The sequence below is a fragment of the Passer domesticus genome, chromosome 3 (genome assembly GCF_036417665.1).
Source record: "Passer domesticus isolate bPasDom1 chromosome 3, bPasDom1.hap1, whole genome shotgun sequence".
Taxonomy (NCBI): Eukaryota; Metazoa; Chordata; class Aves; order Passeriformes; family Passeridae; genus Passer; species Passer domesticus.
In genome coordinates this window covers 5857283-5873261 of record NC_087476.1, presented here as the reverse complement: position 1 = coordinate 5873261, position 15979 = coordinate 5857283, and the positions used below count along the sequence as shown (strand labels likewise).

General features: G+C 35.7%; 2 protein-coding genes across 13 annotated transcripts in view; one reads left to right on the top strand and one right to left on the bottom strand.

Moving 5' to 3' along the window:
* Positions 1–15979, top strand: part of SUPT3H (SPT3 homolog, SAGA and STAGA complex component) — a 255490-nt gene that overhangs the window by 11041 nt on the left and 228470 nt on the right. The window lies entirely within an intron of this gene.
* The window catches only part of RUNX2 (RUNX family transcription factor 2), a 225657-nt gene that overhangs the window by 187881 nt on the left and 21797 nt on the right, over positions 1–15979 (bottom strand). The gene's annotated exons all lie outside the window — the stretch shown is intronic.

Below are 15979 nucleotides of genomic sequence, written 5' to 3'. Positions count from 1 at the left end.
AATGACAGTAAATGCTGCTGAGTAAAGAAATGTGTTTTTGATATTTACTTTAGAAGTCTTTAGAGTCCTGTATTTCTCAGCCCCTCATCAAAGAAAGCTAAGCTTCCAGTTGTCATAGATGCGTTTTTAAATAAATACTTTTTATTAACATCTTTCAGTGCTAATACAGAGAGATAAACTGCTGAGATCATAATATTGCTGATGAAATTGTGATATGGAATGCTTGTAAATAACTGGGGTTTGCCAGACAGGAAGCAAATTTGTTAAAAAAATAAGTTACTTATTCTTTTAAATGAATGCTGGATTCTCAGAAACACAGGTTCAAGCTGTGATATTATATGATTTTGTAATTTGGTGGTGAGAGTAAAAGCTGTGCTGCTTCTAGTCAGGTGTTGTAGGTTTGTCTTTACTGTTGTATAACAGTTTCTCACCTGATTTAGTGCATGGGCAGTAGATGCATAAGGAGTTACTTGTCTCCATTTAAATTCTACAAAGAGTTCCCTTTGCAAAAGTGAAAGATGCAATTTGTTTTCAGTTAAGTGCCCTTATGAGATCACTAGATGGTTGTCAGATGGATAATGAGATACCTTCCACTGAGAGTACTTTTCAGTATAATGTAAATAAGAGTGTTTCTTTGTGCATTGAATCTTCTAATATAGAGGAGTACATTTGTGACAGACCCAGTGTTCTACTGTATTGAGTTCTCTTTGGATAGAATAATATTACTGCTCTCTCTTCTTCAAGAGAATTCTGTTTGCTATTCGTTCACATCTATTACGGTCATCTATTCTGAAAAATAAAACTGTTGTTCTTGGTTGAGAAAAATAACTGTATTTAAAAAACAAAACTTCAGAGTCAAATCCTGTACATCAGTTTGGATCAGTATCTGGGGAGCCTGCATTTTATTGGATTCTGGACTTCCTGATAAAGTGTTTTGAAACTCCCCTTCCCCGCCAGTGTACACACAATTCTGTCAGAATGTAGAAGTTATTGTTGGCCATATAAATGGAAGGAATAGATATTTTCCTTTTGCTTCAGAACTGGTGCAGTTATCCTTTGAAAGCTGTGCAAACAGATCATCTGTGCTCCAGAGTAACATATTTCACAGCTTCATTAAACTAGTAGGAACTGAGGAAATTCCTTGACTGCAATGAGCACATTGAAACTTAAATTTTTATTGTTTGCTGTGGAAAAAAAAGGGAGACTTTTAAAAATGATAGAGTGCCAGGGATGAACCATGCCGAAAAAAAAAGACAACTGTTTCCTTTGGCCAGGGCCATAAAATAAAGTTATGCCTTTAAAAGAACTTTCTCTGCTCTGACAGAAGCTGACATTTTTTATAAACGATGTGATTTAGGAAGTTACGGATTCTCCTGTTTAGGCGATTTATAACAAATTCTTGCTGACATCTTAAGATCCTGGGAAATAGCTAAGACTGGAGCAATGCAGTGCAAAAAAGGTAACGTCTTCTTAAAGAAAAGAAAACAGAGGCTATCTCTGCCTAATTTCTTATTGTCAAGAGAAGGGTCACCTATTTGCTGTAGATTTCATGGAGTAATATGAAGAGTAACTTCAACTGGCCCTGCCTTTTTCAACAAAACATGTGCAGCAAGAAGATGAACTTTTGAGAAATAAGTCATATAGAGACATTAAGTGCTAATCCTAACTACTACAATGTCATGTAGTAGTTTGTGTTGCTTTTAAAAATGGGCTGTTGGATTTCAGGGATTTAAAAGGCAGAGAGTGTATTTTTGGAGGAAAATATCAAATCCTGTTCTAATCCAGTGGCAAGATCTGGAAATCTCTGGATAAGAATATCTCATGTCTGAAGGTGATATCTTTGATTAGTGAGTAATTTGCAGCACGGAAGTGTTGAGCCAGTGTTTGATTCCATGGAATGTTTAAATTTACATGTAACGTTAAGCTTGTGAGTAATCACACTTAAGGTGAGGAGGTTGTTCATATGCTACATCTGTTACATACACTACACCTATTTTTGAACCATGGCATTGTAAGGGAATGAACTGAATCCTGTTGTAGAATTGTGTTTTTATGATAAGCTCAGAAGGGTTTTTCTGATTTATTTGAGAAGGCAAGAAGTATATAGGAGTCTTGAAATCATAAAATACTGCAAAAAAAGCTGTCTCAAATGTGTACAAGTTTTTCAGTGTATACATAGATACTTTACTAATGAAATTGTTCTGGTTTTCTATTAAGAATATATAAGATATGTCCTTGGATTTGAAGAATTTTTTGTGTTTGTTGAGAAAAGAATCTGATGCCTAAATAGTACTGTGTAATTGGTGATACTGTATGTGCTGATTACTTTGAGAAGAATGCTTCTTAATCAGATTGTCACGGATCATCCAAACACAAGTCAATTTGCAGTGCACTACCTTCTGCGTAGTTACATTTGGCTTTTAATTGTTTAGCCCTTGGAATTACTTTATGTTTATGTATTAATTAGTCTCTTTACTAATTTAAAAGAGAAAAGGTGCTGTGTAGAGCTTGCTTCAACTTCTACGTTCTTTATTTGTACTTGGATTTTTTATTATGGTACCACAGAGTGTACAGCAGTAGGTGTTAATAATTTTAAAAAAGAGTTTTCAGCACATCTAGTGCATTTTGCTGAGGTGTGTTTTACTAACTTTGGCTGATCTACCGCCTGCTTCCAAGCTAACTGCTCATGTTAGGTGGGTTGCATTTAAATTACAGCTGCCCAATAGATTCACAACCATGCTGATTTCACCGTAGCCATTAAAATTCATAATTTGGTAGAGATCATCTATTTTCTAGTATAAGCGCTACTTGCAGAGTGAATTTCTGGAACCTGTGACAGTCTAAAGACTTACGTTGAGCAATTTGCAGCTACACAAGGAGGTTTTTAATTCCCCTCAGTAAAATGCCTTGACTTCTCAAAGCTATCTTAGGTATTTACAAAAATTTTAATTACTGTGATCTGAAGTTTCTTAATTAGATCTTATGGTATGCTTCATACCAAAAATCAATTTTTGATGGTATAGGGTTATAAGGATACATTTTAATGGTGAAAGTATTGAGGAAAGCAGTGTTTTAATTTGATTTATGTCTTTCTGGTTATTGACTGTATTTGCAGAAGGGAATATTAAAACAATAATATGCATTGCTATGATATCAAATTACTGCTCCTAATTGATTGTGTCTTTCCAGACAGTGAACATGTGTTTAGGTATTTCAAATGCAGTTCCTACTCATCTTCCTCCAGCTTGTAGCTTACACTCACCTCTGTTACACTTCTGTGTTGTGTTAGTGTGTAATAGAGTTACTAATAAATTCTTCATATTCCCTTTTAAAATTAATATATTATTTATAATATTTTTTTTTCAGTAAGAATTGGGGCCAGTTCTTAAATCTTTATTAAGACTCTTTGAACCTGTCTCCCTGACTCTTGGGATATTTACATTATCTCTGTTACTAAAGCATTGGAATGGTTTTGTAACATTGTCAATAATATTTCCCATTTTAGACTGGGTAGTAAATAGTGATTCTAGACCTCTGGTCACTCAAGGAGTATCTAGAATAAACATATTTTTATTTCAGGCTTGCAAACGCTACATGGTATTTTTTTTCCTATATAAGGCATGAGCTATAAAATATATATAAGATACAAAATATCCTATTTATTACCTGTTGCAACCTTGCAAACTTGTCAATGAAATAAATTGTCTTTGGGGGTTTTACTTATTTAGGATTTCTCATCCATTCTGAGATGACAACATATTAGGGAATATCATTCTAAATTTTTGAATGTGCCATGGAATAACAGGAAGGATGGCCTCTGAACTGATATGTCCTCCCGCCAATGTATTTGGATAACCTCTGCTGACTTGGCTTGAATTACTGTTTGTTCACCACTGAATCCCTGGAAGATCTCATTGATTTCTTCTAGTATCTGATGCCAAATTTATTTTCATATTCAGAAATGACAATTCTGTTTAACAATAGTTCTTACATATGGTAAAACAGTGTTTTCTTATCAGTTAGAAAGTTCAGGGAACTTGTTTCTCAGTGCTGAAGAAATGCCCCACTGCATGTATCAGTAAAGAAATGCTGTGATTCAGGAGCTGTGCTTTGCTAGACTGGTTTGTGTTTGTGTGTTAATCCAGTTGTGAATACCATAATCACCCAAATACTTCGAGTTACTCACATTACATGCTAACAAAAAAAAAGATACGTAATATGCATTTCAGGCTGTTTACAGGACCACTGAACATTTTACCGAAAGGGTTGCACTAGGTGATTTACTAAGATAGCTTTTAAAATGTATTCTCTGATTTCTAGATACTGTACAAAATCTTTGCCATTCTTGCTGGTTGTTACGGTCAGCTGGCTACCAGGTTTTTGATAAACATCTTATTTTGTCATCTAATCTTCAAAACACAAATGGCTTTCTTATATCTCTTTGTGACAATGGGTTTTGTTGCTGCAAGTCCAGTTTACAGTTGTTAAACTATGTCCTTGATTATTTTGTTGTTTTATTCTTTTATTTTTCTGTTACTTCTAAATGTGTCAGTTTGGCTCACCCTATGAGGCAGATACAAGTATGGGAACTGGCATTTCCCTCATGCCAGGTTCCTCATGGGGTTTCACCTCATGCCAGGTTCAGTTCTTCCTCAGGAAAAAGAGTTTTTAGAGTGTTGGCTTTCACATGTCTTAGGTTTCATGGAACGCTGAGCTCATGCAGGCCTTGATTCTACTTGAAACAAGTAAATGATTATAGAGACTAGGAAGTTGTGCTGAATAGACAGTCTAGATGATTGTTTTTAATAAAATAGTCCAGAATTTATCTAGCACGAAATCAGCATGTGCTTAAACTGAATTCTAGTAATTATTTATTATATCACACTGTATGATGAGGTATGGTGGTATTTACACTGCCCTGCTGTGACTGATACCTTATGGCTTCTTTTGGTTGTTTGTTTATCCATCTTTGCTTTGAAGTTGATCAGTAAAATCATCTGACTTTGGGTAGTTCGTTTGGCATGATGGTGGAAGAAAACATCAGTAATGACTTGGCTGAGGGAGTGCTTTGGTTAACCAAACTGTAATTTGGGACTGTAAAGAATTTCTCTATTCTGTCCCATACTTGTTTACCATATTTGAACCCAGAATTGTGCTGAGATTGCACTGTTTAAAAATAAATAACCAGTTTAGCCTACTGAGCTGAAACCCTTCCCTGCAAACACGCAGGGAGCACTTTCCCTCTTGGGTAAAGATGATGGAAGGGCAGTGGCAGCAGATGTGGTACGTGGTTATCAGATCATGTGTGGCTTTTCCTATTTACCTCATTAAATATATGAGGCAAGAGTGGTATGAGATAGAAAACTAGGGCCAGAACTAAGTTTTCCTTTTATAGGTAGGATGAAATACAGGAAGGAAATTCATTAGAGAGAAATTACTACAGCTTTTTCTGATGCGGATGTGGTATTTTTAAGCTTTTAAAGGCAGAGTCTCTTCTTTGCACAGCACTTAGGTCAACAGGATTTTGCTGAGGAGGCCTGATAGGGTTTGCAGAACTGTTAATAAAAGATGTAAGAGCTGAAATGGAGCGAGTTTCAAAAAAGCTATTTGAAAATTCATTTTTCAGGCTTCCACATTGCTGCACTGCATTTAAAGTATAGTTATTTTAGACCTCTTTTGTAATAGCACAGTTTCATTTTACCTTTTAGTAGCAGAGTTCACTTGAAATACAACCTGAACTTGACCTTATTAGTGTCAAACAGTCTGAAAAACACTCATTTTATCTCTTGCTTCTTTCTTTGTTTTTGCAGAGTATCCTGTCCCTATTTATGAAAGAGCAAGAGGTGATGGAGTATCTTAATTAACATATTGAGTAGTACACACACATAGAGCAAAGAAATTGTTGAGTGTCTGTACAGAATTATGAAGGAACGTTTCTGCAACTGATTTAAAAATTACATTTGTACTCAGTCTGAAGAAGAAACACGAGAAGGATGTTTTTATGAGGGAAGACTGGAGATATTAATCTGGGTAACAGCTTTTTCTATAAACAGAATTAGCTGAAGTTTAGCATTAGTCTGGGTTATGTGTGTCTTGTGTTTCTGCTCTACTAGTACTTTATTTTTCTCTTGTCAGTTCAAAGTTAATGTAAGTTTTGCAGTTCATTTGTGAAATCAGTTTTGCTAAGTATGAGAACGGTTTCTCTAAGTTTACTGTGTGCTCAGTTCTACTCAGTTTTTTCTGAGTTGCATACAGCTTCTCAAGCTTCCTGTGTTTGAAATTTTGTTTTGAATTGAAATATTTTAAGATATATGGTTCCAGGATTTTGAGCTTAGATTCCTGAAACTTTCTGGTTTCAGGTTTTGACAGGTTGCTTTAAGGTATCATCTAGTACCTAAGTAAAAGATTATAAAATTTGGAAACTATTTACCCTACTTGAGTGAAGACATATATGTTGTAACCAAATACTGATTAAGCCATAAATTAATATGATAATTAAATTCGGCATTTTAAAACTTTTTTTATTTCCCCAGTGTAATAAATTGTAATACATTAGTTCTAGCAGACTGAACCTGAAAATCCAGTTTAGCTGTAACTGTGACCATAACTGGCAGATGCTGCTGAAATCTTTAAATTGCAGCTTCTTGCATCATTTGCAATCAGTTTGTTTTAGTCACATTTAATTTGACACTGCTGATTGTATGTAGTGTCCAATATTGTTACAGGACATTATTAATCTATAGAGAACAGCAGCAAGGTGGATATTACAGCTGTGCTTGGCTTTTTCATTCTTCTGAAGTTGTTCTGCCCCATAGAGTTATTTCCAGGTGAATTGGGTAGTTCATTGAAAATGTACAGTTTGGATGTTCATAGGTGACCAGAGTTAGAAGAAGGAAAGTGCTGGTTGCTCCGTGTCCTAGGTGTCTGACTCTGAGCAACTTGCCCCTTGCAGCTATTTCTGGCTCATTCAGCTCTCAGCTCTGTGGCGTTGGAGGCCGCTGCTTGTCTTTTTAATTATATATTTTTTTACTTTTTTCCTAAAGAACAAAAGCTGTATTGTCCTCCCCAGATTTTGCTGGAGTGATGCTGAAGTCTGTCCCCCTGTTACGTGTCCTTCTCTTCGGAGGTGCCTGACAGCCCTGAGCAGTTACAGAAATGTGCTTGTTTTTCTCTATCATTGTGAGTTCAACATAGTAATTTAGACTATGACGTTCTCCCTAAATTGGTCTGGAAGGTGATTAGTTTATCCCTGGATCCCACACTGGCTCTGGGACTTAGAATGAACCAGCTAAATAATGATAGGTGGAATATTTATCCTCCTACATAAGAGTCTAGTACTTTTGAGTATATAACACCATCCATTTTTTTAAAATGTAAATGTATAAATAGCTTTATTGTACTTTTAATTTTCATCAGGTTAATCGTACTCTATTATTTGACTTTGTTACATGTATAAGAGATAGGTAAAAAAACCCCTATATAATATACTACATATAAAATGTCTCTTTATATGATGTTTAATTTTAAATCCCATAGACCAGTATTTGATCTTTCCTTGTGTTCCTGTAGGACCTTTTTTAATGACATATGGAGTCATTGCAGTGATTAGAAGGAACCCACCTTCCCCTCCACAGTCCCAGGACTGTGAAGTAACTGAACAGTGTTTCTTGCAGCTTGACTCTAGAAATGGTAAATAATAATTTCACAGTTGTGATAAAACTGGATGGCAGAAACTAGAGTAAGGACAGTGGGAAGTGGGTGGAGAAAGAACAAGAAGGAATCTAATGATAACATGCTAATTTATTATACAAAATAATATTGGCCGTTTCTTTAAAGTATTAATGATGACCTGGTTTTAGTTTTAAGAAAACACTACCAAGGACATGTAGTTTGTGATTAAAGTTGTTTTTGCTTTTGTAGAAAATGCTGAGTAAACAACTTGCTCTCTTGACTTGGTGGCTTCTTTTGCTTCAGTTTTTGGACAAAAAGCTCTAAGGACTTTCTGGTGTTAAAAAGCAGCAGCTTCTGACCTAATGTACCCTTCTCTGAACGATAATGTTTCTTTGTTACTTATTTTTAGCTCAGATTGTTTTTCTCCCCTTTCCCCCAACATGATTTGTACAACCTTTAGAAAATTGAGTAGTTGTGGTTTTGAATCATCCTCCGTTTCTAGACTGAATGAGTATTTCTGAAGAAGCACAGGATTGCTTGTGAGTGGGCCTTTTTCTTACTTAAAAAGGCAACAGCCATGACAGTTTTACCCCCTGAAAACAAGCAGAAAATCTATAGACCCTTAATAGACTGCATTGTGACCCTGGAAAGGACAGCGTGTTAAGTACTTGCTTAATTTTGTACCAATGGTATATTGCTAGCAGATGTCCTTTGTTTTGTTTTTATTATGATTCAGAGCCATTTGGATAAAACATTTTGAGGGAGTATATTTTGGTCCTGAAATAAAGCATGACTATCCATTTAGAAGCTACAGTAATACTTCATTGTGTATCAGTCTATATTTGACTCCTTGTTTGGGTTTAAAGCCTTTAGCATATCAAGTACAAGTCTAAGTACTGTTATCTTGCTGTGCTTTTGGTGAAGCACAGCAAGATAGCATGAACAGCTGATGTATAAATACTGATTTAAAAAGGCTTACAGGAATAAACTTGAATTCCACAAAGTATAAATAAATGTGTTTAGTTGTTTTAAGTGTGGGAGAAGGCTAATGAACTTGATGGCAAATTATTTTTTTTTCCTATTAAAGTAATTAATACTTTTGTATTAAAAAAAGATCCCTGTTAATTCTGCAAATAAGGTAGTTCCCTTCTAAACCAATCTTGTAGCTTTTATATTCTGAATTACTCAGAGGCAATCAATAACCTGAGGGGTCAGCCTGTACTGCTTACATTGTGTGGATTTTCATTTAAGTGGATGCATACACACTCATTCCCAATGCCTTGCCAGTATTCCTGCACAGTTAAATAATAATCCATCACATGGAATCATAGAAAAATTAAGGTTGGAAGAGATGTCTGGAGGTCATTTGGTCCAACCTACCAGATTCAAACATTAGGTCTCATTGCTCCACAACTATGTGAGAGAAATGGACTTTTATTTTATAGTCTACCTGGCTTAACTGTACAGTTACAGTAGTAGAGTGCTTTTTCCAATATAGCCAAGCTACTGTAATTATTCTGGAAATATTTTAAATGTAGACTAGACTTTAATATTAAAGCAGCGTCTAAAATTACTAAATAAAATTAGATTTTGATTTTCTGGGAAGTCCCTTTCACTAGCCAAGTTAAGAAGAGAAAATACATAGTCTTTATGGAAGGTATGTATCAATGTGGTTTAATATGTGACTCTGTACCTGTGACTACTTTTTCTGTTAGACTGCAAAGCTCCTGCTATTATGTATTTAAAAATGTGGAATAATTCTGCATAGTTCCCTGAAAAAATACAATGTAATGTTAAAAAACACCCTCCTCCCCCCACAAACAGTCTGTTATCTAATTTTTTGGAGAACCTGCACAAAAGAAGGGATAATTATTATTGTACAGTCGTGCTTCTCAATTATGATAAAATGTTTTGTGTTACTGTTAAAAGCAGAGTATGTTTTATATGGCCACTATAGCGCTAACGGTTACTATGAAAGAATTTTTTTTAAAGTAAGGAGTTTGAGCAAACCTGGAGACTCAATAAAGTATTGGAAAGGATGAAAAAAATATCCCTGTATTCCTCTTTTTTTAGGAAAACAAGGTGTAATCATGTTTTCTTTAAAATAAATTTTGTCTATTTCTTTCTCTACATGTGTATATAAAGGCTTATATACAAGCATAACTTTGCTGATTTCCAGTTCATATGTCTGTTTGGCTATCTGGGAGGAAACATAGGAATAAATTTGTTAGGAGGCAGGAAGAGGGTGATCTGTGGAAATACATTTTCTTAACATCCTTTTACTCCTCTGCTAATAACTTCCAATTGAATGTGCATGTGTATAGTTGGCAGATTCACTACAATCAGATCTTTCTCCTGCATTTTATCTAATAATTTGGTAAGGCAGACAAATAACTTTGTCTCTTTATGTAGAGTCTCAGTAATTCCAGTTTTGCTTTTGACAGATCAACATCTGTCAAGGTCTGAAACACTTAATACAAATAAAATTAGCTGTATGTAAGTTTGCTTTAAAAAGTGTAAAGGTATAAATGCTGATTGTCATTGAATGGGATGTGTTGGGAGAGTTGCAGAAATAGTGTTGGTCCTGGACTAGGGCCTTCTAGGTCTGTTTGTGCCGACTGTGATGGAATTACAAGGAAATAGCCCTATGCAGTGAAAACTGAAAATCTACTCAGCTGAACCAGCTTTAATATAAGTTAAACAGGGCTTGATGCATATCTGGTGACTTCAAGAGAAAAGCTCTGTAGAGGTTGGCAGACTTCTCTATTCTCTGTTTCCCAGTTAAATGCCAGTTTTATTCCTTCAAGAATGAAACTCTCTTTTGGAAAGCAATATATTAAAACAAGCTCTGCCTGTGAGTTTGCACTGGCAGGATCTCCTGCTTTGCCTGCCCAGGTACATTCACATACTGCTGCAGTTGTGTGCCCAGAGCTGACTTTAAAGTGACAACTCGGTATCTGTTGTGTCCTGTTATGCTTCAGATGACTGAAAAGATAAGTGATCAAGTTATTGAAGGAGAGATGAAACTCTAGGGGGTTCTGTCTAATGAATTATAGAATTATTTTTGAAAAAGCAGCACAGTGTTTGAATAATCAAGTAAAGTGTTTTTCTGGAGCCAGGATTGCGATGGTAATATTTATCTTTGAATTCTTAAGACAGATAAAAATCAAAAGCCCAAACCACCAGCTATTTTTCTTTAATGTTTAGATTAATCCAGGAAAATAGACCAAAATTTTGAAAATGGCTTATTTAAACACAGATTGATTGAACTGTTTAAGGGGCATTTAATTTCTTCTGCAGAAAGACTTCTCTGTATAGCATCATACGGTTTTAGGGAAAGATATTAATTGATTTATCATGATCCTTTTGAAACAGTGAAGTTGTAACACTATTTTGTAAATTGCAAATTGAGGCTCTGGGCAGAAACTTCTGGACATCATTTAGTTTTAAATGGAGCCCTTTGTCTTCTCATCTGTTTTAATAAAGATTTTCTAGTCTGATTGAAGTAGGTGATAGTGAAATGTGTTTGCTATCTGTAAGGATGTCTGATTTTTCTGTTGGCAATGCTGTTTCCTCCGTTCACACACAAGTGAAGATAGTTGTCTTAATAAAAATGAAGTAGGAATTAGACTTTTTTTCCTATCATCCTTTACTACACGTTAGCTTGCCATGTGGCTTTCCATGTGTGCCACATGTTTCTTGTATAAGCATCTACTATTAAATACAAGTGTTGGTAGCTCTATCACTAACAGTTCACATGCCCTACACTGAAAAGCCAACATCCTCTCCAGCTGATGAGAGCTGTTGCTGCTATTTTGGTAGTCTTTTGTTGCTTTAAATGTGGGGTGATGAAAGCATGAAGAACAGCTGCTGCTACTTTAATCCTATAAGAGAGGTAATATTCATGTGTTTTTATTTGTGGTTGGTGAAAGACTCATTTCTTTCTTGTTGGAGCTGAAAACAAAGATGTTGAGGATATTTCAGTGCTGATTGTAAGAATATAGTTGCCACTCCTGGAATTGAGAAATTCAAAATGTAGTCTACCTATTATAATCAAGGGTGGAGAAAAATTTATTGCAGTGAGTTTTAAACTTCAAAAAGCTTTCAGTGTGTTCAGACTGAAGGAATAAGTGTCAGCCACTTTTAAACCTCTGCAGTTCAGGTTTTGCCTAGTAGAGTAGTTACATTTTAAATTACTGAAGTTCTTCTGCTAGGCTTGCATATAATTAATGTAACGACATATGTATGTAGTCTTTATTTTTTGCCAAATGGAAAGGTCACACTTATTTTTCGTGAGGGTAGTCATGAGTTTCACCAGTATGTCTCAGGTCTGGTCTCTTGAGGCTATTGGTAGAAGGAACTATGTGACTGTCTTCATATCTTCTTAAACTTAGGACTTGGCATGATCACTCTTGGATTAAGAATTTGGATAACTTCTTCTATGTCTAGGTCAGAACCTCTACCCTTAAGTCACTCACTAGATTTATCATCCAAACTAAGGTGGTTTAAATTCAATTCTACTTAGGGTTGAAATACTAGGAAGCAATTACCTGTAAAAGTGTCAGTTTTCAGAAATCTGAGCTACTTTGTGAAAATTTTGAAGGGATAGTCCTTTCCCAAAGATGCAGCACACTGTTTTAGGAGTTTTTAAATTTATTTGAACCAGAACAAACCAAATTACAGCATTGACCATTAATAGAGTCTTGTAGCCACTTTTTACATCTGACTGTAAAAAAAACTAGCCATAAACATGACTTACCTCATTAGTTAAACTGACAGTTCAGTTGTTTTGTCACTGAAGCTGGACTGAGCCTACCAGGTAATTCAGTGGAGGTTTTGAATTTTCTCATTTAGTCAAAATATCAGTGTATTCTTACAACTAGGATGTGCAATTCTTAATTTTTAAAAATTTATCTTTCCCTGTACTTTAGTTTGTGGAGTCAACATTTGTCAGCTCTAAATCTTGTCTGAAGTTATCTATCAGACATTTAAATATTATTCTCAACAAGAAAAAAAATAGTGGAACTGATTCCTATTCTTGTTTGACTTAGTTCAGCTAATGGTTGAAACTTTGAAAAACTTTGACAACTAATGGTTCAACTCAAACTTGGGTCTTTTCCAACCTAAATGCTTCTGTGATTTTATGACTTTTTTTGTTGGAATTGCAAATTAAAAATGAGTTGTTACCAAATTCAGTAATAGAAACTGGAAGCATTTTATATGTACTTTGCATGCCAAGAACAGTGTCAGCAGATTATTTGGATTATTTCAGATTTTGAAAATTATAATATCACTGATTTTGCTGGGAATGAGATATGAAAAACTGTGCATTAAGTCCCCTTTCTTTATAAATAAAACCTGTCACTGAAGCCTAGAGATAACAAGATTCATACTTGTTATTGCCAGATTTTGGGCATGCTGACAGATACCTGTAGATAAACTGGGATGTGAGCTTGTACTGCTTTGTTCACTGTCACACTTGGATTTATACCTGCTTTTTCCCACACTGAATGGAAAGTTGTTCATGCCTTTTTCATTCAAGGATATTACAACCAATTGAATAAATGTGTGCACCTGAGCACGTTGCTCACAGCAGCTTGAGTCACTGCAAGATTTCCATCCTACTTTTCCATGTGGGAAGTTGATTATGTACCAAAGTCCTTACCTTTATCAGTGAGTGTTACTTGTTACTCACTGAATACAAGAGGTGTAGGAACTAAAAGAATCCACTTATTCCTGTCTGAGTCAGGGACAGGATTCTGTACTACTGAAAACTTCCTGACAGCCAGCTGCCTCATCTGTGCCAAAATCTCTAGTGAAGAAAATTTTTTGGCAATTTTGCCTGAACTTGGTTTTTGGATAGTTACTCCTTTGTTTCTCTAGAGAAATGATGGCTGTGAAAAAATGACTTTGTGTTGTACAAGACTGTAAACAGAGTAGGACTAATGAGTGACTCTGGATGTAATGTAAAATTAGTTTGGATGTGGAGGATGTATTTTATCAATTCATAATAGTTTAAAAAGGAAAAAAAGTAAATATCTGAAGACACCAACAGGCTTTAGACAATACATAGGCAGAGTATAGACCCAACAGGCACCCAGATAATCCAAGATGGGAGCCTCTATTGTGGCATACATGCCATAGCTGAAATCTGCCATGGAATACTGAACTCGTTTGTTTCTGATTTGTTTTTGTCTTTTACCACAATACTGAGGAAGGAAGAGTTGGTCACCTTTCACTTTACAGTGATTTATTCAGCTCGTTCAACCTTTTCATGTTGATCATGGTTTCTAAAACTGTTGCTAACATCTTCTCTGCCAAAATTTCTGTGTTTTGGAATTTTCCACCCCCTCCCCCAACCTTCTTCCTTGAAAGGTGGTGTCCAATGGGAAAAAAAAAAAAAAACTAAAAAGTTATTTTTGAGCTCTCCTCATTGAGATAGGCAGAAATTGTCTATTTATTTCTGTATGTGGCAGGCCTGATAGTATCTGTGAGAATGAACTGAACACCTGCCACCAGTTTGTTCTGTAAGTATTCTTAATTAATCAATTTTGGTCATCTTTTCACCTTGCTACCCTGCATCTTCATGGGTTGACTATTTCAGCCTCAGGTCTGGCAGTGGTTTCAGTGAAGAGTGTGGGTGTATCAGGACCAGATGCAGGACAATACCATGCATACCATGTGAGCGCTGCTTTTCAGAAGCTGGCTGAGAAAGAGCACAGCTCTTTTTGTTCAGAATCCTTTATGGTGTTGTTGTTATAACCAAGGCAGTTGGTGAGTTTTTAAAATGCTTTGAATTTTTTTAATTTTCAGTTGCAGCCAAAACCAGCTTTCTAGTTGAAATACCTTTAAGTTCCAACCCAAAATAGGCAGCAGCTATATTTGGTGATGGCACAATTGTTAGCATTGGTTTTTTCAGATTTCAAATATGCTTACACAAAGAAAATGGAAGCGTTTTGCTGACAATATTTGCTAAGCATTTTCCCAGCAGGAACCAAAATTACCAAGTCGTGATGTTGTGAGTCATAAGTATGACTTTTTAATATTTATTTGTTTAAGAACAGTCTTCTCAATTATATATCAGAATAAGTTAGCCTTGGAGACAACTTTATTTGGGGCTAGAATAAACACATTCTCAGCAAGACTTAACTGATGATGCTGTTTGTAAACGTTCTGCTATTGTGACTGAACTATGTTGTCTTATAAAGGTCACACCTATGGATCAGTCTTTTGTGGTAGGCACTGAACAAATGTATGACAAAACCATAATCTTCACAATTCCTGTGAAAGAAGTGAGGGATTCAGGGTTTGTTCTTAAGATGTCTAGGATTTTCAGGTGGCTTTCACTTCCATTGGGGCCAGGAACTTTAAAAGGCATACTAGATAACCATTGCCATGTAAAAATCAGACAGTTGCAAAATTTTTAGTAAAGTGCTCATATTCTTTTTGATGATTTTTGAAAGTAGAAGAATCAGATCTATGATCAACACAAGAGCTTCTGGTGAGTTTGCAGTCAGCTTCTTGTGGGAGCCATGCCCTGTTCCATCAGAAAATGAATGAGATAGTGGAACAGTAGACAAGTGTGGTGATGCTGAGAAGCACCCTTGAAAGAGAAGACCAATGGCCAAGAACTGGCATTTGAAAATGGGACCAGACCTATGCTCCTTATTTTCAAAACCTGAGACTGAGAACATCAGAAGTATGAGACATGAATGGCAGAGTGCTGAAAGACAAGTTTGCCAGAGTCAAATATTTGGCTGTGAAATGACATTCTCCTACTACTTTTACCATTACAAAATGTGTGAGAATCTTTAAACCAAAAAAATGTACAGGGAAATGTGAAAGAAGCATTAGAATGCCATGAAAACAAGCTGTGTTATATGAATTACACGTTGACAAAACATGTGCATTGCCTGAGCCTTAGTGCTCCTGCCACCCTTGAGCCTCTGTGCAAGTTATCAAGGACAAATATTTTCTGGTGCTCCTCTCTTTGATGCATAATCCCAGTCTAAACTAGCTTTTCCTATGAGTGCAATTTGCCCACTGGAGTCCTTTATAAAACAGCCTTGCAAAATATGTTCTCAGAGGTTGCTGTCTCCTGACTTGGTTTTCCCTTATTCCAAACACTAAAATCAAGTTAGAGGTTCCTGAAGTATCACAGTTGCTTCTCTAATAGCATGCAGACTGGAGTAGTCAAGTTTGCTGCTTTTTACAGATGTGTATGGATACATGCTTGTGTATATATAAAACTGTAATGAAGTGAAAATCTGGAGGTAATTTTTCTGTGGCAGACCTGTGCAGACAGAGT